This window comes from Carassius carassius, chromosome 27 (assembly GCF_963082965.1).
Source record: "Carassius carassius chromosome 27, fCarCar2.1, whole genome shotgun sequence".
NCBI lineage: Eukaryota > Metazoa > Chordata > Actinopteri > Cypriniformes > Cyprinidae > Carassius > Carassius carassius.
Window position 1 is genome coordinate 9911928 of NC_081781.1, and position 24051 is coordinate 9935978.

The following is a 24051-nucleotide window of genomic DNA, read 5'->3' on the forward strand; positions in this document are numbered from 1 at the left end:
TACCTTTAAAAAGTTTGGGGTCAATAAGATTTTTAAATGTTCTTAAAAGAAGTTTATCATGCTCACCAAGGCTGCATTTATTTAATCAAAAGTATATTAAATATGATTACAACTGTTATCATCTATTTTAATATAGTTTAAATGTAATTTATATTATGGCAAAGCTGAATTTTCTGTTCTTAAAAATCTTTCAGACTTCAAAGTTGTGAATGGCAGTTTATATTACTATATCAATCAAGGAGACATAGTACCAGATTATTCAGCTGTTAATGTTTGTGTGAGTCTATGTATTTTTTCTGTATTTCAGCCCCTCCAGTTCAACTCTGCCACCTGGACTGGTTCACCTTGCAAACATTCACTGGCAGCTGGTGCTGGCAAGGTAATATCACCAGTATTTGACATACTGTATACAAGCCTTTCAGACAGAGAGTTTGACTCAGTGTATTCCAGGTGAGGTTTGTCAGGTTCATCTGCAGTGTGAAAAGCTCTTTTGCAATTGAAGCTTCAGCATTTGCTGCATATTGATCATCCACACCTCATTGACTCTGCATTGCTAAAGCGTATACTGTGTCTCACCAAAAATCATTGGATTGGGTCCCCTAATTATGACTCTTTTGTGTATAGAGTTGTTTTAGGTTCATTATAACCACAACAACACATTTCTTGGATTTTCAAGAAACCATTTGTTTGTGTGTTTTGGTTCTTGTGAGATATCCAAAAGTAATTAAATATCTGTTTGTGGATGCAAGCCATGTAATCTCAATCAAACTCATTTTTTTCTTCAATGTTCTGCTTGTTCCTGCCAGTTATCTAGTTATGCAAAACAGTGCAATACAAGCAGAGACAGCAAGCTTTAATTAGCTATTGATTTCCAGATGGAAGACAACATTCTCTGTTTTAGAAATGTTTATTTTTGGCCCCATGTTTGCTTACACAGTCATTCTGTCTTCTTTTTTTCCCATTTTTTATATTTATTTAATTTATTTATGTTTTCCTTCCAGTAATGGGAAGCTCCTGGCTGTGGTTCAGGACAAATGCTTGGAAATTAGGTAATTCTGCACATCGATTGGAAATGTTTGCTTTCCTTTCTGTAATTGGTTAATTTTTCACACTCTTGTCTCAGGTGCTGTTCAGCTGAGCAAAGCTACTTCTGAAATAGATGATTTGGTGCAGATGATGTATTTTTAAATATTTGTTTGTGTGTTTTCATGTACAATTCAGTTTCAGTAGGTGTGATTTATTTCTCTTGGCACCAGCTTATCCGCACGCGCAGAAATGAAAGTGTCACGCTTCAGGGTCTAAGTAATTCACAGCCTGATGTTCTGAAAACAACCCCTAAACATCAAATTGCTGAATGTAGAAAATCTATAGTTTCTCCATATTCTCCTATATTTGCTTACCGAGGCTGATAGAACCTCAAAATGCTCATGTCTTCTAATGGGCTTCTTGCGCTCTTTCAGGTCATCTAGAGACGACTTTGGATCCATCATAGGAAAATGCCAAGATACAGTAAACATTTAGTTTTTTAGTTATTAACAGGTCATTACCCCAGATTTTTAACAAAATTAGTTACATATAACCAAATGTTTCTGTGAAATTTGACATTTTTAGCAAATATTGCTTGATTTCTAAAAATGTTTACAGCATTGGAACCTAAAATCATTTTAATCCTTATTAGAGCAGTTCATGAATTATTGATCAGGTGACGTATATTGTGTATAGAAATGTATTTACTATAAACCGCATATTGCTATATGCTGTAATTGTGTGTGTGTGTGTAATATATATAAAATATTCTCCTTATCTTCGATTGATATCTGCCACTTTGAGTTTCCAGTCTTTGGTTAAGTAGGCTCTTTTACTTGTTATTCTCTTCCCTTCTCTATATTTTATAGCTTTACATTTGCATTGAATATTTTATGAGCAATATCATTCAGGGACTAGGCCTGCAGACATGCAAGTCTGCTTTCAATTCACTTTCATTTGTACTGTCCTAGTTCATTTCAGTTCATTTCATGGAGATTTGCATTCAGCCAATATCATCTATAAAGACGGAATTTCCAGTGGTGTGAAGTATATGTAATGGATGTGTTTGATTCACTTTGCGTAGTCTTTTGTGCTCTATATTCACGCTTCTTTCTTGCATTTTTCCTCTTTCGTCTTGAGGAGCAGAATGTGATGTTTTATATGTAACAGATAAATGTGTGTTATGTGCTTTAGCCCTGATGGGAATGCTTTCCTCATCTCTGCGTACAAGAGTGCATTACCATTCTCAGCCGTTTATTAAAAAGCCATCTTTGTGTAAATGAATCTCTTTTAGTGAATGAAGTGTGAGTTAAGAGCATCAGATGAGAAAGAAAAATAATAAGCAGTAATATGTATCTATAGTAAATTAACACTGATTTATGCTGTCAGTTGTCTATGAACCATCATTTGCTACTTGCAGTTGCAGATAGGCAGGACATTAGGGTAAATGGTACTTTGATTTGAAATATTAATATTATTACAGTGGGGAAAATAAGTATTTAGTCAGCCACCAATTGTGCAAGTTCTCCCATTTAAAAAGATGAGAGAGGCCTGTAATTTTCATCATAGGTACACTTCAACTATGAGAGACAAAATATAAAAAAAATCCAGAAAATCACATTGTAGGATTTTTAATGAATTTATTTGCAAATTAAGGTGGAAAATAAGTATTTGGTCAATAACGAAAGTTTATCTCAATACTTTGATATATACCCTTTGTTGGCGATGACAGAGGTCAAGCATTTTCTGTAAGTCTTCACAAGGTTTTCACACACTGTTCCTGGTATTTTGGCCCATTCCTCCATGCAGATCTCTTCTAGAGCAGTGATGTTTTTGGGCAACACAGACTTCAAATATTTTCTATGGGGTTGAGATCTGGAGACTGGCTAGGCCACTCCAGGACCTTGAAATGCTTCTTGCGAAGCCACTTCTTCGTTAACCAGGCGGTGTGTTTGGGATCATTGTCATGCTGAAAGACCCAGCCATGTTTCATCTTCATGGCCCTTGCTGATGGAAGGAGGTTTCCACTCAAAATCTCACTATACATGGCCCAATTCATTCTTTCCTTTACACGGATCAGTCGTCCAGGTCCCTTTGCAGAAAAACAGCCCCAAAGCATGATGTTTCCACCCTAATGCTTCACAGTAGGTATGGTGTTCTTTGGATGCAACTCAGCATTCTTTCTCCTCCAAAACACGACAAGTTGAGTTTTTACCAAAAAGTTCTATTTTGGTTTCATCTGACCATATGACATTGTCCCAATCCTCTTCTGGATCATCCAAATGCTCTCTAGCAACCTTCAGACATGTACTGGCTTAAGCAGGGGGACACGTCTGGCACTGCAGGATTTGAGTCCCTGGCGGCGTAGTGTGTTACTGATGGTAGCCTTTGTCACTTTGGTCCCAGCTCTCTGCGGCTCATTGACTAGGTCCCCCTGTGTGGTTCTGGGATTTTTGCTCACCGTTCTTGTGGTCATTTTGACCCCACAGGGTGAGATCTTGTGTGGAGCCCCAGATCGAGGGAGATTATCATTGGTCTTGTATGTCTTCCATTTCCTAATAATTGCTCCCACAGTTGATTTCTTCACACCAAGCTGCTTACCTATTGCAGATTCCGTCTTCCCAGTCTGGTGCAGGTCTACAATTTTGTTTCTGGTGTCCTTTGACAGCTCTTTGGTCTTGGCCATAGTGGAGTTTGGAGTGTGACTGTTTGAGGTTGTGGACAGGTGTCTTTTATACTGATAACAAGTGGAGGACAGAGGAGCCTCTTAAAGAATTTGTTACAGGTCTGTGAGAGCCAGAAATCTTGCTTGTTTGTAGGTGACCAAATACTTATTTTCCACCAGAATTTGCAAATAAATCCATTAAAAATCCTACAATGTGATTTTCTGGATTTTTTTTTTTACATTTTGTCTCTCATAGTTGAAGTGTACCTATGATGAAAATTACAGGCCTCTCTCATCTTTTTAAATGGGAGAACTTGCACAATTGGTGGCTGACTAAATACTTATTTTCCCCACTGTATATAAATAATGCTGATAACCAGTATATGGCTGATGTTAAAACTTGTAAATTATATAATAATAGTAGAAGTAGTAATAATTATAATTATAATTAACAAAAAAGTCAAAATAAAAATAATTGGTACAGGTGAATTTGGGCATTTATGAAAAATGTTTTTATCCTTTTATGTGTGATAAGGATTACATTTAACAGTGTAAGTAAATTATTAATTATTTGTTGTTAAATTATGGTAATTTAATTGTAATAATCCATTAAATGTAAAATTAAATAAATAAAATAAACAACAAAAATTTATAAAAGCTTTTAGCCAATAATAATGTACCCATATATATAATGCATCCCTAACATAAATCTGTGTAGTGCAGCATGATTCATCATAATTGTTTTGGTCAAGGCATGGAACACTGGACAAGTAGATGATGTGATTGATGACGTGACATATCCTGTCATATGATGTCACCTCCAAATGGTTAAGAATTAATAAGTGAATGCAAGGTAGCACAAACCATTGCAGATCAGCAGCATTCACCCCAAACTGAAATCATGAGTTGCTTACAATGAACGGCTGCTCTAACCCTTTGCGTCCAAATGCAATTTGAGAGTTCCTCAGGTTTGTTTCTCGTTGTGAGAGCTCAAGGTGACGCAGCGGTCTTTACACTTTGAGTCTCAGGGAGACTTTTTATAGCGAGTACATGCTCAACCGGTTGGCTTTGCTGACCTGGCATATTTCCTTTTAGAAAAAAATAAAATAAATAAATAAAACACTCTGTTTTTTCCCATTATTTAAATGAGATTTACGGTGTGCGAATCTGCCCAAATAGGATACAGTACACGCATCCCACAAATTCAGGCATATTGGCCCCAGCGTTCATCTTAGATTAATTAGCTTTTAACAGCTGAGAGGTGATTTATGGACCCTGCTTAAGCGTTTCCCCTACTGATATTTATCTTGCTAAGTGCCAGCGTTCATTGTGAATTAATGAATCTCTCTCCCCCGTTATGTCTGTGCATTTCTACCTGAATAGAAATCACCAGCTTGCGTTTCCAAGACCTCAGGGGTCGGACTGATGATAAGGTTACTATGGCGACCGCTTGCTTTGATGTGCGCTGCGCCGCGGTGTGTGTCTGATCTCAGCGGTGCGGCTCGGACCAAAGCAAAATGTTTGTAATCAAAGGTCTGCTTTATTAACCCCCCTCTTGTCTGATGAACACTAGTTGGATGGTCTTGGTCTGTAGTCTGCAGGAAGTTTGGGGATGAAACGGTTGCTAGGCCCTGAAGCTGTTGTATCATGCAGTTGGTTTTTAAGTGTTACTTTAGTGTTTAAGTATACAGATTTTATCACGCTGGGCTTTTGAACTTTAATTGAAAAGCCTTTGGGCTCATCCCGCACCGAATCGGGTGCTGTTTGACTGCGTTGAACGGTTTGGAGGCTGATCGCTCTTGAGTTTTCCTCACGATTTTTCATCCACCTGAAATATAAGAGCACCTGTTTGGCAGACAGAAAGAGGAGAGAGATGGATCAGAATTTTTTATTTTTTATTTTTTATTTTGGAAAGGCACCTTCTGTGATTGAGAATTTGAGAGCATGAATTATTGTCAGTAGAATTATTCTATTTTGTCATTCTTTTTTTCCCCCTACAGATCTCTTGCTTTATTCAAAAATACATTAATAATGCCATTCATTCATTTACATACAGGGACATAAGTGACCATTATGCATATATTTGAGCAAATCACATTAAGCTTGTTTAGACTTCTGTTCAAAAGTCTGGGGTCAGTAAGGTGTATATATTTTATTTGAGTATTCCTTAATATGTTTTTTTTTAACCTTACTATTATTATATGAATCCAGAAGAAGGTGTTACGGTTTTGGTCAAGGCTGCTGAATGTTCTGGATGCCATCATGGGAATAAATTACTTTTTAAAATATATACAAATAGAAAATTTCTTAGTATTAATGTTTTTTTCTTTTCTTTTTCTTTTTTAATCAAATAATAAATGCCGCTTTGGTGAGCATAAGAGACTTCTTTCCAAAACATTAAACAATCTTACTGACCCCAAACCTTTAAACAGGAGTTTCCAAATCACATCTAAATACATTTTGTACTTCAGAATGTTATGTTCTCCTTCCTTCTGCAGTACCCAAGGATCCAAACTTTCACTGGCGCAGGGTAGCGTAGAGTCATGACTGTGCTCTGTTGGCATATGCTGACAGCACTGGTACGGTCTGAGTCTTTGACCTGATGGCCAGCAAACTCTTCATTATTCCACCGGTATGTCACTCAAACTGATCTTCTGTATTTCTAACCTCATGTCATTCTCGCTCTGTCTGTCATTTCCTCAGTTATTCTCTCTCTTTCTCTTTCTCTTTCTCTCTCACACTCAGTCTGTTGAAATTGGTTCTACTTTCCATGTACAGTAACTTTTGGTGTGCAGTTCTCTTTCAGTGTAAATGATAGCAGTAATGACTGGCTCCTAATGACCAAATTTCAGGCTTGTGTGCGTTGCCCTCTGGCTTTTTGCAATGCTTGGCTTTTCTCATATTCTCTCGCTCTATTTCTGTCTGTAGACTGGGTAGGCCTGACCCTCTCGAGAGGGGCCTTTCCCCACTCTGTTGCCCAAGCAAGAAACACATTTTCTGGTTCCCTTCAGCTCGAAGCCCCTGGTGCCCTTGAAGGACATTTTCTGTGTAGTTTCTCTATCAGAAAGGCAGCTCTCTTGCCCCTTTTACTGTTTTCGAATTCCCCCTCATCCCCTCCTCTGCGTTTCTTTTGATTGCACTGCTAGTGAGGTCTCAGTCAGTCTATCGCTGGTCTCTCTCTCTCTCTTGCTGGCTCTCATCCTCCCCCACATTACTCTACACTCTTCCATCTCTCTGTCAGAAACTATTAGTTTAGTCTCACAAGATGCCTTCTCTCTATACCAGAGTCTGAGAGTGTAATGACCTGTATGACTCCATATATTTTTGTCACTTTCAAACTCTGTTTCCATCTCTACCTCATCTTTTTGATGTCTTTCTTTTTGTCCGTCTTTCTAGACTATGAGCTTCCCAGGAGATTTTAGCTATGCAGCAGCTGGTCTGATGTTCTTGGAATACACCGCCAGCGCCCAGTGGTCAGCAGAGCTGCTGGTGATCAGCTACAGCGGTCAGCTCAAGAGTTACCTGGTCAGGTACATGCATAGGAGGAAATCCCACGGGGGGTCGGGGGGCACAGGAACCCCGCCCCCATCTGAGGGTTGTCCCTCCTAAAAATATGATTAAAAACCATGCTGTGTATTGTAAATAATATTTTTTTACTAACTTTGTAAGTAGTAAAACAACACAAATGCAAACAGGGCAAAAATGCATTTTAAGTTTAGACACATTTTCTCTCACAGTCCAAATGCCTGCTTTACTCTTTTTCATCACCTCAGTGTTGCCAAGTCCATGGTTTTCAAATGGAATTGGGCTGCTTTAACTCTGCTGCCGCAGGTTCTTTTTCATGTCCTCGGGTAGAAGCGCCCTCAATAATGTAATATTTAGCCCCTGGAATGCGAATTTTACTGGAGGAACCCCTCAGAAAACATGGATTTTAACACCCCTGAACTTAATTTTTTTACTGGGGGAACCCTCCTCGAAACGTGATTGTTTTGGGCTTGTTTTGAGTAGGGGTAGGGGAAAAAATCGATACAGCATAGTATCGCGATATTTTCCGCGGCAATACTGTATCGATACACGGACGTCAAGTATCGATCTTTTTATTATACTATTTGGTAGAATAACAACTGGTTTCTTTACAGTCCTCTAGATGGTGGTGTTGAGTTTTTTCTAAAATCCCTTAATGCACGACAAGCCATTGATTATTCCACTTATTCTATGGCCATTTGCCAGCATTGATCACTTAAAGCTGTTTATGATGTTAGCAGCGCAATATTTAACTGGAAGAGTAAACATGTCGGATATTTTTGTCACTTATGGCTTGTTAGCTCTAGCCTTCTGCCTGCTTCAAATCATACAGGGATGACCACATTTATCATACAGGGAAGACCACATTTATTTAAATAAATTATCGATCAAGAGAGAGATGACAGTGTGTGTGAATATACCTGCGTCTGTGCGTCTCTCTCTACAAACAATGAAGCTGTTTAGTTACTTCGATGTTACCTCGGTGCTGAGGAAAATAATGTAGCGATCTAGTATCCATGTTATTTTATTAATAAAAGTCACAGGCAGCACTGCAAATATGTTTCTGTGTATATTCATCGTTTCTTTTTTTAACATTAATTTACTTTCAAATGCCCCAATTGCTGAAGGGTCTGTACAACTTTTGGGTACAAGTTTAAGCTGCATTGCTCAAAATGCCTGTAGTGGCACAGCAGTGAATACCTGTTTACATTTAATTAAGGTTTATTAGACTAGACTGTAATACAAAGAGTTGAGTTTGCCAGGTGCATACAACATTTATGAAAGATTTTCGTGAAAGTGTTTTTTTCAGTTTTTCTTGACAATTTTATTTTGCACTGCAACAATAAAATTGAAGTGAGTTAAACAAACTTAGAAATGTTTATTTTTAGTTAAAACAAAGTTTTCATTTGGGGACATAATTTGAAGTTGGATAAAGTTAATAAATTGCAATATATCACGGAATATTGAAATATATTTAAAACCGCAATAATATTGTATCGATACACAAGTATTGGGATAAAATTGTATTGTGGGGCCACTGGTGATTCCCACTGCTAGTTTTGAGTAGAAATTGGACGCTTTTTTTCCCCGAAAACCTGGGAACCCTGCATCCCCTCTATACACACAAACACGCACAAAATTAATAGTTGTTTATTATATATGTGTGTGTGTGTGTGTATGTATGTGTATATATATATAAGTGACGTGACATACAGCCAAGTATGGTGACCCATACTCAGAATTCGTGCTCTGCATTTAACCCATCCAAAGTGCACACACACAGAGCAGTGAACACACACACACACTGTGAACACACACCCGGAGCAGTGGGCAGCCATTTATGCTGCGGCGCCCAGGGAGCAGTTGGGGGTTCAGTGCCTTGCTCAAGGGCACCTAAGTCGTGGTATTGAGGGTGGAGAGAGAACTGTACATGCACTCCCCCCACCCACAATTCCTGCCGGCCCGGGACTCGAACTCACAACCTTTCGATTGCGAGTCCGACTCTCTAATCATTAGGTCACGACTTCCCACTATATATATATGTGTGTGTGTGTATATATATATATATACACATATATATATATATATATATATATATATATATATACATCTGTTGTTTTTGGTATTATATTGTATATATTTTATATATGTATATATCATTTAATACATATTAAAATATATATTAAAGACTTAAACATATAATATAATACATATTACAATATATATTAAAGACTTTAGCTACATTTAACAACAATGTAAATTATATTTAAAATTAATAATATTAAAATAAAGGAAAATATGTAAATCCAAAATCCAAATGGTGATGGAGGGTAACCAATCCAAAACAATGTTAATGTTGATGGAGAGTAACCTGTTGATGCAAAGACATTTGTGTAACACAGAAAATCAAACCATACAATACATAGCAAAGAGAGTCAGAAAAGTGGGTTAAAGGTTTGTGGGTATTTGTTGAGAAAGCACAAGCCTAATATTTAGACAACATTCTCAAAGACCATCTGATGGTTTTTGCTGATAAAAATGGGAAGAGTTTGCCAGCATGGCAAGCTAGAATCTTAATGGGCTTATGCTATTTGTTTAGCCCGGTATTTAAATCCAAAAGTTGCAATAGGAGCCAGACTTTGTGTCTGTCATCAAGCGTTTGGGAGGACATGCCAGGATAAGAAAGCATTAATCCTTCTTACTGTCTTTAAGGAGTGTTATGGGATGTTAGATAGTAGAGTATTTGTGTCCTAATACATGGCTCAAATGATGAGGGATATTGAAACAAGACCACCAGAGAAGATTCTGATGATTCAGATACAGTACTTGCCGGTCCTCTCTATCCTTATTCCCTCTGACTCTTTCAGGGCCAGATATCCTGCAACTAAACCCAAAAGCCTGCGTCTTTTGTTTATCTCTGTTCTGAGGGTGAGGCTTAGCTTTGAGTATTAATGAAATTGCCTGCAGTTTCCAATTTGTAATTCTTTGTTTAATCAGTCAGCTCAAGTTTTCAAAGTTTAAATCATCTGTTTGGGAGAGTAATGGCAGATGAAAAAATCGACTTCATTCTCCTCAAAAACTTTGCTGCAGGCTTTGAAGCTCTGAAGAAAGCTTTTTCTTGTTCTCTCCCTCATGTTGTTGAATTGAAGTGTTTGCAGTTGCATTACTTTGAGGAAGTTTTTAAAGTCATTTAGAAATGTTGGACTAACATTAAACAAAATGGTGCTTTCAAAAGTGTTTCTGACACAAAGCTCTTTAGGAAACCATATTCTCACTCAGTCCTTAAGAAATTATGAAACTCAACAAATTACTTAAAATTCTATTTGTCCTTTGAAACCATTCAAACATGCAAACTTCAGTTGCCATTCTAATCAAGACAGCTAAGCAATACACATATCTTACTATAATCGTTTGCGCTAAATTAACTGTAATTTTTCAACACGGTACCCTGTAGTACCCTAACTATTGCTATTGTTTTTGATCATATACATATATAATGTCAAACTTAACATTGGTTTTCACTTACGCAACATTTATTTAGCTTACTGAAAGTGACGAGGTAATGTTTTGCACCATATGCTGCTGTTTTCCATTGAAGTGTGTAAAATGTAAAAAATGTAAAATGTAAAATGTTGGCAGAGCAAGTCATTATTTTATTTAAATTTTATTTATTGATTTTTGTTTTTGTAGGGCTAACATTAAATGGAAAAATTTATGTTTATTCCCGGCTACATTTTACACGAGTCCCTTCTATTCTATTCTATTCTATTCTATTCTATTCTATTCTATTCTATTCTATAAGCCATGCATTTAGTTGATTATTCTCTTGAACCACAGGTTTCATCTGGTCTAGTAATGTTGATACATTGATTTCCTGTTCCTGTTTTGCTCTCAGTGTTGGAACCAATCAGGGTTTTCAAGAGAATCACACCTTCAGTTTTTCTGCCCACTATTCTTAAGGCATTACCACAGCAACATATCATCCTGGCCACAGGTGAGACCCCCATCTAGAAGCTGTTTTTCTTGTGTGTGTGTGTGTGTGTTTGTGAAGAACTGTCAAAGGGATGTTTTTCTCTAAAAGTGAACACAAAATCATCTTTTGTGATTTGTGTTATTCCCACTATACATGTTTGAACCGAAATCCTTTCTGGCTTGTGTTTTAGGTAGTTCTTATTGATTTTTTTGAAGAAGAAAATATTTCGGATTTTAGTTGCCACATGGGGGCAGTCTTTATATATAGTGTGTAGAGGTGTGTGTGTACATTTGTTTGTATGTGCTGTTCACATGCGCAGATCAGATCAGGTACCTTTCCTGTTTCATCAGCCCCTCAAGGACTACTTCGGCCTCATAAGAGGGCTGAGGTGCTCTGTGTGTGTGTGTTTACCTCTGACTCATGCTGCTGATGTGTTTGTGTGTTCCTCAGGTTGCTGCTGGTGGGAGGGTGTGAGTCTGGAGACAGTGATGTGTCCATGGTGAGCCGCTGTGGGATCACAGCATGGAGGGTGTTGTCAGGGTCACCTCACTATGAACAGGTCATCAGTTATGAGGATGACAACAGTGCGGTGAGTCTGACTTTAGGCATGTGAGGGAATATTAATGTACTGATGAAACAGCATCCACGACATGCACTCTTTCACAAAAAAAATGTATAAATAAAAAATCTTGGCCGAATCAGGTCTCTGATCATGGTTTTGATCTTACTAGTTTCCCGATGAGAGAAAAAAAGACTAAAGAAGTGGAGCTTTATCTGAGTTTTTAATATTAATATCTAAAAAAACAACAACACTGTTTTGACATTAGGGTGTTGTGGTTGTTTGCCAAGTGTTGTTCTGCACTTGCTAAATTGTTCTGAGTGTGTGTTCACAGACTGTGATGCATTTCAACAGTCATAAGCATAGTGAATCCTTCAATTTTAACACTATACTTTGTAGTACATTACCTATGCATCAAATTAGAAAATACTAGTGAGTGCTGCTGTGAGGGTGTTTCTACCACGAGTGACAAATTAAACTATTTTGGAGTTCTTTTTTTGCTATTTGAGCAAAGAACAAAGTCTCCTGTTCACCATTATACATTTACCCAACTAATACCTAAATATTTAGCTAGGTTGCTGGTTGCTTGGGCATTGATGGTGTTTTTTGAGTGGTTGTGGGGGCATGGCTAGGGGCTGGATCCCTCAGTGTTGCTTATTGATTCATGTATTTTTGCTAAAGTTTTCAGAGTGGTTAGCAGGTAACAAAATGTTTTCTGTGGTATTGCTGTGGTGTTGTGAATGGTTACTAAAGTGTAACTTATATGTTTAAGTTATTGATAGATTGTAGCAATGTGATTGGGCATCTGGGTAGTTAATAGGGTGATGCTTGCTGGTCAAAAGAGCCTACAGTCTTTATGGTATTCTGGTCCTTATGCATAACTTGGGTTATTGTTTTTTCATCAGCTGTTTGGTCACTTTGCAAAACTATTTGCAAATTGTTCCTTTACAAATCCCCAACTCCAAGTGTGTTCAGTGCTTGCTTTTGTATTGGATTGTATGAGAAGGGTACAAAAACTCTAGTAGTTTATGCATTTGTATGGGCTACTCTACCCCTTAAGAAACAGATATTTCAAGGAGTAAAGCCACTTCGGCACTGACTGCTTCTCAGAATGCACAGTCATACATTCTTTCACACATCACAGTATTTCACAAACCTGAAAGCACATGCTCATTTCTGGTTTTCTGAGGTTGTAAAGGTTTTATGTAGTGAGCTCTGGAAGCTGCATTGTAGGCTTAGTAAGAGCTTTAGTACTGAAGCTTCTAGCTGTTTATTCTCTTTTGGTTCACCAAAAATTCAAATTCTGTCAACATTTACTGAATCACAAATTAAGTTAATTTTGAATTTAGCCTGAAAGATTTCTGTTCTTCTTTTGAAAATCCAGGTAACCAAAACTTTGAAGATCCAAAGAAACTTGTGTGACAGACTTGTGTATTAACTTGTTCTCGCCATGAATATTGTTAAGAAGAAAAACAAATCAAGCAGTTTAAACCTGTTCTCATAAAGAGATATGATTGCATTGCTTATTTATATGACATATGGTAAACTCAAAAGCTCAAACACCTTTTGGTTTCTAAGTGGTCCATTTTAGTTAACAGTCACCAACTAGCATGTTCCAGAAACCATCTTGATAACCTTTAGCTAGTATGACCAGCAGCTGCTTTGTTGCAGTTAAATACCAGCTAAGAGTTTAACCTGTATTTTTAAACCTGAATGAGTCAGAGTATAACAAATTTTAGTATGTAAATGCATCCATGATATTCATGAAGGAAGTTATGAATTACTTTTGTAGTCCCAGAGACAAGGATTCTTCAGGATGCCCAGCTTTCGACTTCTCTCTCTAGGCATAACAGTGAACAAGTGACTCACCTCAGTGAAGTTTTTGTGTCGCTCATTGAATTTGTTTTTTTGCATGCATCTCTCTGGGCCAGTATGACAGCATATGAAACGAAAAGCCAAAGCTCAATTTCATTTTACTAAGAACTATGAATAAATAGTGTAATGCCTAATTGAACGTGTATGTTTACTCAGGATGGCGTGTTCCGAATGAGTCTTTCTCCTGATGGCACAGTGCTGGCTGTGATCCACTTCTCTGGCAGTCTCAGTCTCTCGGATATTCATTCATTCAAACTGAGAGGCAGCTGGAAACAAGAGGAACAAGTAATAAAATAACTCTGTGTGTGTGTGTGTGTGTGTGTGCTCGATTTCAGAGACTTGAAGCTGATATGCATTTCTACGCCAATATTCCAATCAATGAAAATGGAATAAATCATGACTGTCTTTAAACGGGTATTTTAAACACTATACTTGCCTGTCATTGGTCAGGAAATTTGATAGTCACACCGTGGCTCGAATTTGCGAGGGTTGAAAAAAATGACAAAACGGATCCCCTTGGTAAAACCACCAACCCCTTTAGATTAATAATACTCATTATGTAAGCATTATCATGCAAATTAAATTTAAAAATTCTCTACTTATGATAATTCACAAACTAAATAGCGGCGATTGGCCAATCAGAACTCAGTACTGTAACAAGCTGCTCACAAGTGGAAGCAAGTGTTTTTCCACACAAAATGGTTCACGCGCAACTTTTGAACCTTTAAAGCATTATTAAACCTTTGTGTGTCATTATTACGTTCAACTCAGAGGACTGTAAGAGACTGTTGTGTTTTTGTGTTCACAGAAACATGGCTCAGCAACAGCGTTCCAGACGGCGCTATTCAGCTCGACCAGCTGATGTGCTATCAAGTGGACAGAGCTCTCGTTGCGGGAGGAAAAACCTGCGGCAGTGGGCTTTGTGTTTACATCAATGACGCGTATTGCCGCGATGCTGTTGTGATCTGCAAACACTGCTCACCCCTGGTGGAGTTTATGATTATTAAGTCGGTTTTAAGTCGATTATTCGGTTTACATTCCCCCGAACAACATCAACAGCAACAGGAACGACGCACTAAATGAACTGTACCAGTACATCAGTGAGCAACAGACAGCACACCCTGATGCTTTTCTCATCATAGCTGGGGATTTCAACCATGCTGACTTAAAGAGTGTGTTTCCAAAAATACACCAACACATTAACTTTCCAACACAAGGTAATAACATTTTGGACTTTGTTTACACGACACAGAGAGGAGCTTACAAAGCTCTCCCTCTCCCCCACCTCGGAGCCTCAGACCACATCACTGTCATGCTAATGCCTGCATACAGACCGCTCATTAAAGTCGCCAAACCAGTTCAGAAACGGATTCAAGTGTGGCCAGAAGGATCATCAGAGGTTCTTCAAGACTGCTTCAACACAACTGACTGGGACATGTTTAAACAGGCTGTCACATATAATAACTCCACTGACCTCCAGGAGTACTCAGAGACTGTCACTAGGTGCGTTCGACTTCACGAAGCATTGCGCAAACCAATCGCTATCTGACTTGAAGCAGTGCGTGCTGATTAGAAATTGTGCCCGACTTGAGACGGCGCCGACACCACCGACGCCACATGACTGTCGTGTGACGTGTGGCATCAAAGTACAGCAAGAGCTTTTCGAGAGCAACCGGCTGACTCAGCCGCCGCAGTTTCTCCAGAGCGACTGCAGGAGCGCTGATGACGACAGCTGCTGCACGATTGGCCAGATCCACCACATGACAACGATCACGTGTGTTTCGGGTTAGTCGAAGTATTTCAGTTCAAATAATGGCAACAAATCTGAGTTTTTAGAATGGTAAAAGCTTTTAAATGTAGTCGCACTGTTGTATTGAGTCCCGTTTATAATACAACACTGATAAAAGTATATATGCCCCACTGTATTAGTATTTAAATAGTATATGTTTATGTTGGACTTTATTCTTTAAAATATGGCGCTGCTTATATAGAAAATGTAAGCAGTATGTCAAAACAGTTTCTGTTGCTCATGAAAACATTTTTAAAAAGTCTTTGTATTTTACAAATATTGCATTTAATTCACTTCATCTGTGATAACGTATGCAAACACCACGTGATTGTCACTAACGGGAGCTGAAAGTATCCTGCTTGACATTTCTGTTTTCAACTCCGCCCCCGACTGCAAGCGGCTACTCTCGCTGATCGCCGTCTGTAGCCGAGCTTCAAGTCGAACGCACCCACTGCCTACATCAACAAGTGTATTGATGATGAAACAGTCACAAAAACCATCACTGTCTGGGCCAATCAGATGCCGGGGATGACAGGGGAGGTCTACAGACTCCTGAAGACACGGAATGCTGCCTTCAAAGCTGGAGATGAGGTGGGCCTGAGAACAGCCAGAGCCAACCTATCCCGCGGCATCAGAGAGGCTAAGAGACAGCACTCCGGGAGGAAAGCACATCAATTCAGCGACAGCAGAGACACTAGGAGCCTGTGGCAGGGGATACAGACCATTACGGAGTACAAGCCCCCACCACGGACCTGTGAAAGCAACATCTCTCTGCTGAATGAGCTGAACACCTTCTTCGCTCGCTTTGAGCCACAAAACAGCACCACTGCACAGAAGACTCCAACTCCTTCCGGCAAACAGGTGATGACACTGACCCCAGACAGTGTGAGGAGATCCTTCAGCAGGATCGATGCACGCAAAGCTCCGGGTCCTGACAACATCCCTGGGCGTGTACTGAAAGACTGTGCAGCAGAACTCACTGTCTTCACAGACATTTTCAACATCTCACTTAGTCAGGCTGTTGTTCCCACATGTTTCAAAACTACCACCATCATTCCAGTTTCGTAGAAGCCATCTCCATCCTGCTTCAATTGTTGCACTTTGCACTGTTGCACTTACTCCCATCCTCATGAAGTGCTTTGAATGGCTAGTCATGTCCCATGGCTAGGCTAGTCATGAATCATCAAGTCTGCCCCCCCCCCCCCTCCCTGGACCCTTTCCAGTTTGCATATCGGTCCAACCGATCGACCGATGATGCCATCTCCACTGCTGTCCACTCAGCACTCACACATCTGGACAAAAAGGACTCATAGACTTCAGGTCAGCATTCAACACAATCATCCCTTAACAGCTCATTTACAAACTGGTTGAGCTTGGGCTCAACAATTTGTTGTGCAACTGGCTGTTGGACTTTCTGCCCGGAAGACCTCAGGCAGTACGGGTCGGCAACAACACATCCAGCACCATCACACTGAACACTGGGGCCCCCCAAGAATGTGTGCTGAGCCCCCTCCTCTTCACTCTGCTGATCACACAACTCCAACCTCTTCATTAAGTTTGTGGATGACACGACTGTGGTGGGTCTCATTAGCAACAAAGATGAGACAAACTACATGAGTGAGGTGAGCCGCCTGGCCGGATAGTGCAGTGACAACAATCTCTCTCTGAACGTGGAGAAGACGAAGGAGATTGTTTTTGAATGGTGTGACTGTGGAGAGAGTGAGCAGCACCAAGTTCTTGGGTGTGCCATCACAGGGGACCTCTCCTGGACCGAAAACACAGCAGCACTGGCCAAGAAATCACAGCAGCGTCGTTACTTCCTCCGCAAACTGAGAAGAGCCAGTGATATCCCCCATCATGTACATCTTCTACAGAGGCACCATCGAGAGCATCCTGACGAGCTGCATCACTGTGTGGTATGGCGCCTGCAACGCATCCTGCCAAAAGACTCTGCAACGCATAGTGAGGCACGTCCTGATTTTGCTGAGTTAGATGTGTTCCTAGGTCAACATATTTTGTTGACCCTGGAACAACATTTTACTCCAAAAATATATTCTTGACCATATCCCTACACCTAAAACTAACCTTAACCATGAGTAATCCCTAAAATCAGAGGAAATGATAGATGAATGACACTGATGTACAAGCACCAAACAGTGATTTTAAGCGTAAACTTCACAAAATCTATAAACTGGTTCTTCAAATCTGATTAGTTAATCACAATGTTGTTCCAGGGACAACAAAGACGTTGTACCAGGAAAATGTCTCACTTGGTAAAATCAGGTTCTGCCATAGTGAGAGCAGCTGTGAAGATCATTGGTGTCTCTCTCCCCTCCCTCCTGGACATTTATGGAACCCGTCTCACTCGCAAAGCCCTATGCATCGCAGGTGATCCCACCCACCCGTCACACAGCTTCTTCTGTCTGCTGCCATCAGGGAGGAGACTGCGGAGTCTCCAGGCCAGGACCAGCAGACTGAAGGACAGCTTCATCTACCAGGCTGTCAGGAAGCTGAACTCGCTCCTGAACGTGCCCCCCCCCCCCCCCCCCGTCCCTCTTCTGCCCCAGGCACCACTGAACTATGAAACCCGACCCAGACCCCACATCGCCAGGTCCTTCCACTCCCCCCTACTAATATACGATGTCATGCACCAGTCACTTTGTGCAGCATTGGTCTGCTCACTACCTCATTCACCATGGAACTGATGTCATTCTACTACCTCATCAGTCAGTTAAATAAAATAACTGCTCTTGAGCCCTTTGTCAATTTATCAGACTGAATAAGCTTCTTTTTTGCACTAAAAATCTTTTATCTGCACTGTTTGTTCACTTCACTGATTTGCACTCTATCTTGCTTGTGCCTTGCGCTGCTTTATTTAACTTTAATTTTAATTTTATTATGTCTTTTTTACATTCCCTTATTGTATAGTTGTTTTTTATATTTATATTTGATCTAGATTTTTAGGCTCTACTGTTAATGTTATCTGTATGCACCGGGGGTCTGAGAGTAATGCAATTTCGATTCTCTGTAAGTAGGGCTGGATGATTAATCGAAAAGTAATCGAAACCGAAATTCAGAACCTCTAACTGACTTAATTTTCCCATGTCGGTTATTTCGTTTTTTTAATCCTGTTAATACATCCCCCTTAAAAGCATACTACCGCGTGTGTAGCCACATGACTCTGCCCCGTCCAGTCAGTGGAATAAAACCAAAACACGGAGGTGAACGCCGGTTCAACACAGTGATGGCACGCGAGCAGTGAGCCTTGCGTCTTCACTAAAGTTTGTCAGTTGTATTTGTTTAATGGTTTGGACATTCAAGCGATTAGACGGTCGGATGTGTATTATTATTTCGAGCTCCCATGTTCGCGCAGCTGCATTGTGGCACGAAGACTCATATAAACAGCTGTGAAGATCGCGCGCACAGAGGAACACAGAAACTAGTTGTCAGCGCTGTCCTGTGATTTATTACTAAAGTAGCTTAGAATCTCAAAACTTATTATAGCATATTTTTCTACTTTTGAAGGAACTAGGCTATTTACAACCCACAGCTTCAAAATAATATAGAGACAGTATGACTAATTCACACACACAATCACTCGTACTGGTACTTGTGCCAATTTATCTTTATCTGATCTTTATTTATCTCTTACACCGAGCAATAATCTATAAGAAATGTTACGAACATAGATAAAATAACTGCTGATAGTGAGCTATGATGTCAGATCGCGCTTTCAATAGAAAAACAAATCCCACCTTTAATAGTCGATCTCAACCGTCTGGCCGAGGCCAGTCTAAAAAGACGCTCAGGACAGTTGACAGAACGCTGCTGCATGTCGTCATGAAAGCGTATCATTTTCACGTGTTATTAAGCCTTGCCACTTGCCAATTTAACCATTCAAAAAACTTTAAAGCATTCAAACACAAGACGCAGAAAAGCTGAACTGAGCAGCTGGTTACTCGCGCTGTGCTCGGTGCGCACGCGGAGAGAGAGCCGCATCTTACAGACAGTAACACTGAACTGAGCTCTACTTTGCGGAATTGATAATGCAACCTTTTCACACCACAGACTGAACACAATTAATCATTGCTTGGTAATTGGCCAACAAAGTATTGACTGTTGTCTGAAGTTTTGTTTGATAGAAAGATATGTAATGGATTACAATCAAAGTTATCTGAAATTATCAAGAGGAATTTGTTCTGACAGTTTAACTCTGAGTTCTTGTCATATTTTATTACCATTTTCTAAACTATAGCAAATAAACTGATAATGTGAGAAATGTTGAAGGTGTCTGAATAAATTTTGGTTTGACTGTATGTTTAATTTTTACAGTGCTATTTTACATTTAATAATTCGGTTTCTGTACCTGGACACTTACAAACTTGAAAAAAATTAAACACTGTGTAAATAGCACAAACAAATAAACAGAACGAACATACAAATTAAACACTTTCAAACAGGGCCCACTGGTACAACCTGTACCGGGGCCCGCTAACCCCAGCTACAGCCCTGTTTACAGTACAAACCTTGTCAGTGAACTATGAGGGCAAAATAACAAAACAGAAACAAAATAATCGTTCATTAATCTTAATCGAGGTAAAATGTTCAATTAATCAAGGTTTTGCTTTTAGGCCATAATCGTCCAGCCCTATCTGTAAGTATGTACTGTACATGTGGAAGAATTGACAATAAGGCAGACTTGACTTGACTTGACTTTTGAACAGAAAAGGTATAATTTTTTTCTTGATTATAATTTAAAGACATTCCCCGACATTGTTTTTATGCTGTATGTGTGACTTTGAAGGACTGAGAGACCATAGGAGAGCTGACATTATCGAGTCACTGACTTTGCAAAAACCAAACAAAAACACGTCGTGAGAGTCCAAAAGCATTCTCTGCACAATTAAGCCTGTTAGAATGCCCTTATAATTCAAGCAATGAAAGACCCATGTATACGTTTTTATGTTTTTATATTCATTGCACAAGCAATGTACTTTTCTGAATATCAGCATATGTGCACGAGCACAAATGTCCTATTAATTTTATACAACAGTGCATAGCAACACAGTGTTTAGTTCCTTGAATGAATCAGATTTTGAATGAATCGAATGAGCCAGTGATTCAACAGTCCATTCAGATGGACTCACTTGTTTAGTTTCTAATTGAATTATCTGTTTTGAATGAATGAATTGTTTGATTTGAATGATTCAATAAATCATTTATTAAAACATGTACTTGCTGCCACCTACTGGCGGTTTGTTATCATTATTTACCCATGACAGGCCTAAACCCAGTCTCAGACGTCACGCTCACTGGCCGTTGGCTAAATGTCTGATGAATATGGGACACAAAAGTTGAAACACTTCAGGAGTGTCGAAGTCATCATCAGATTGGTTGAATTATACAGGATTTCTGGGAGACGTGTATGTCACATTCTTTAATGTTTCACCTGGAAACAAAAATGCGATGGCGCCAAACCACCTCATGAAAGAACAAAGTCGTTGAATTTACAACTGTGATGATGAGAGCTTATCAGAAACAACTGAATGCTGGATATTCAAAAAGATGTCAAATATTTAAAGTTCACGGCATAGAATCTTTTATATACGTCTGAGAGTTTTACTAACCGGTCTGTTATTGTGGGAACATTACATCACCCTGAAACTTGACGCTGAACAAAACGAGCTCCTTGGCCAATGAAAGCTGCCATAGATTCCAGACCTTCAGCCATCAGTCTGAAGGTCTGGCTATGTGAGACTAGCCTAAACCAGACGAGGTGCCAGCACTAATAGCAGAAAAACACATTTAGCAAAATATTGAACAAAATGTCTGCATTTCAGGCACAAGAAGGAAAAAGACTAAAATCATTTAAAAAGGCAAAATTTAAAAATAACACACATTTTTTAATCAATATGTAAAAGTACAGGAACATAACCCCCAACCCCCGCCCCACCAAAAAGAAACTTACCACACCATCCCCCTTGAAATATTGTTACAATCTGACCACTGGTCACGCCCCCAAACTCACACCATTGGTTGAGCTAATGTTGCCATGCAGGGCTGTTTGGTATTTTCATTCAAACAAAGCAATGTTTTGAAAGTGTTTACATTTTTCAGCCCAATCAATATACAAAGGCTAACCTGGTTGACTCTGGTTGACTCTGCATATTAACGTTACAATGAAATCAAAATACATATTTTTATCTCTTCTCTGATGACATGTGCCATTTGAAACAACCTGTCACTCACATAATTATTGCAGCAATTAGCAAATAACAACAAATCAACAATCCAGTCAGTTGTCGATGGACAAAATCAAGTCCTGCTCTACATTGTTTTCTTGTTCGAGAATCTCTATATTTAGAGATCTATCCCCAGCCTTCTGCATGTAACTTTACACAAAAACAAAGTCATGATTATTTACAAGTGTCCAAGAAGAATTAAGAAGATGGTCATGTGGTCAGTTGGTCATGTGATTTCAAGATGGCTGCCTACATGAGGTGACCCTCTCCATATAGAATAAATTAGCTTTTAATTACTTATATGAGGTCTTCAGTGTGTATATCATTTAAAAAATATTTTTCTTTCTATTTTTCAACATTTCATTGTGTAAAACTTTAACAATAAAAACTGGGTAAAATAAAATATTTTGAAATGGAAAAATGATACACTTCAGCTTTAATATCTCTTACAACGGCACAGCCAGAAATGAACACACCTTTCAGCAATATGTCATAAGACGATTTGTTTGTTCTTGCGTATATGTGCTTGTGTGTCATCTCTCTTTGTGGCACTTGAAGTTCAAACTTTCGATGTCATGCTGCTACGTTCCACTGATTTGCCCACCACTTTCTGTTCAGCATGGGTTCTGTCACTTCAGAAAAAAACACCCCTAGCTATCCTTTATTACACTCTCCTACTTGTTCTCGCTTTCGTTTAGCCGGGATTTGACGAGATCAACCCAGAAAAGAAAACTCCGCTGGAGAAGAAAAAGAAGATAAAAGGTAGCCAGACCCTCAACTTTAGATGTGTATCTACTCCTACACTTACCTAGCCCTATTAATTATGTAGTGAGTCCAGACAGAGGCAGTGGGAGGGAGAAGAATGCCTTAATAAAGCCGTGCGTCTTGTGTCTTCGTGGAGAGGCGTTAAATTCAGGCAATGACATTTTGATTGTGGGTTTAGATCACACGTTTTCATAAAGCTTGTCTGTCTGCTTGTCCTTGGTTTGTGCTTTTTTCTCTGTTTCCTCTTTGAAAATGATGTTTTTAAATCATCTGTCATGTTTAGCTGTGGAATGGTGACTTTTAAATGAACGAATGTCTGTGCAATGTTTTATTTATTATATTTAGATTTTTTTTTGTCTCGTCTTCCACAGCACCTGTCTCTTTCTCTGTCTCTTTTCTCAGATAACTATCAGTACCAGTTTCTGCTAGATGTGAGCTGGTGGAGTGAGACTGCTTTGATTTTAGCTCGCTGTTCAGGGGCCCTCACTTACTTGGCAAGTCCTGCTAGTGGTTTGAAACCTCGCCGCAGTCACCTCGGCCCGTTATGGGGAGCTCCTCAGTTAGGAGGTGTGTCTTTTGTATGTGTATTAGTTTTCCTTAGTGAATATTGAATATTATTGATATATTTGTGAGGATTGTGGTGACAGTTGTAAATTTAAGAAACATAATGAATATTGCTTTTTAATTGGCCATTAGGTTTTACAAAAACGCCATACTTCTGTATTTTATGATCCATCCTGGTCTCGCTAGTTTAAATTAGTGTCTCTGTAGCTTAATATATTTAAATGATTTCCAAAAAATGATTGCTCTCAGTTAATGGACTCAAAATCCTGTAACATCTTTCATTTATGAATATAATATATTTGTTTAAAAGTTGTGTGGCCGGCGTTTTTGGAAAGATTAATACTTTTATTTTAGCAAGGATGCATAAAAAGGGACTGTAATGACTTTGTAAAAATAATAATATATATATATATATATATATATATATATAGAGAGAGAGAGAGAGAGAGAGAAAGAGAGAGAGAGAGAGAGTTTTAAAATGTATTGAAAATGAGTATTTTAGTCTTTTAAAGGTTTTTACTGTTGTTGTTTTTTATTTTTTATTAATGCAGCCCTAGTAAGCATAACAAACTTTTGACCCCGAACTTTTAAACAATAATATAATATTGTCAAAAGAAAAATGTATTATTTTAAACCCCAGTGACAACACACTTCTCCCTCCAGAACATTGTCTTTTCATTCATAGCCGCTGATGACAGTAATTACTTCTGTAAAGGAAGTCGCATTATTCAGACACTCTCTCTCTATCTTTAGGCCATCATCATAAAAGTGCTTTACTGCCCCTCATCCTCAGATAAGAAAAAATCTCATCTCTTCCATCTCCACCTCATTGTTTTTTGGTGCTTACCATTGATGTAAAGCTCTCACAGCTAGAGTGATGTGAACCTGGAGGGAAGTACAGAGGGATGAGAAAAGAAGGAAAGTGAGAACATGAGAGAGATGTCGGTTTTTATTCTGGCTGTATGTTGGTTTGATGGTTTCCTCACTCCGTAGGGAAATGCAGCACACAGCTGCGGTGTCGTCTGTGGGAAGTTTGTTTGATAGATTTTTCAGTGTGTGAGAAAGAGA

The 24051-nt window shown here is 39.0% G+C and overlaps 1 long non-coding RNA gene and 1 pseudogene across 1 annotated transcript; both read left to right on the plus strand.

Annotated features, from left to right (window-relative positions):
- Window positions 1-239: 239 nt before the first annotated feature.
- On the plus strand, window positions 240-6317 carry LOC132106681 (uncharacterized). The gene is made up of 3 exons (XR_009424185.1): window positions 240-379; window positions 1002-1049; window positions 6190-6317. It is a non-coding gene; the product is annotated as an uncharacterized LOC132106681 (long non-coding RNA).
- Window positions 6318-6503: 186 nt separating this feature from the next.
- Window positions 6504-23365, plus strand: LOC132106675 (NBAS subunit of NRZ tethering complex-like; annotated as a pseudogene).
- The last annotated feature ends 686 nt before the right edge of the window (window positions 23366-24051 follow it).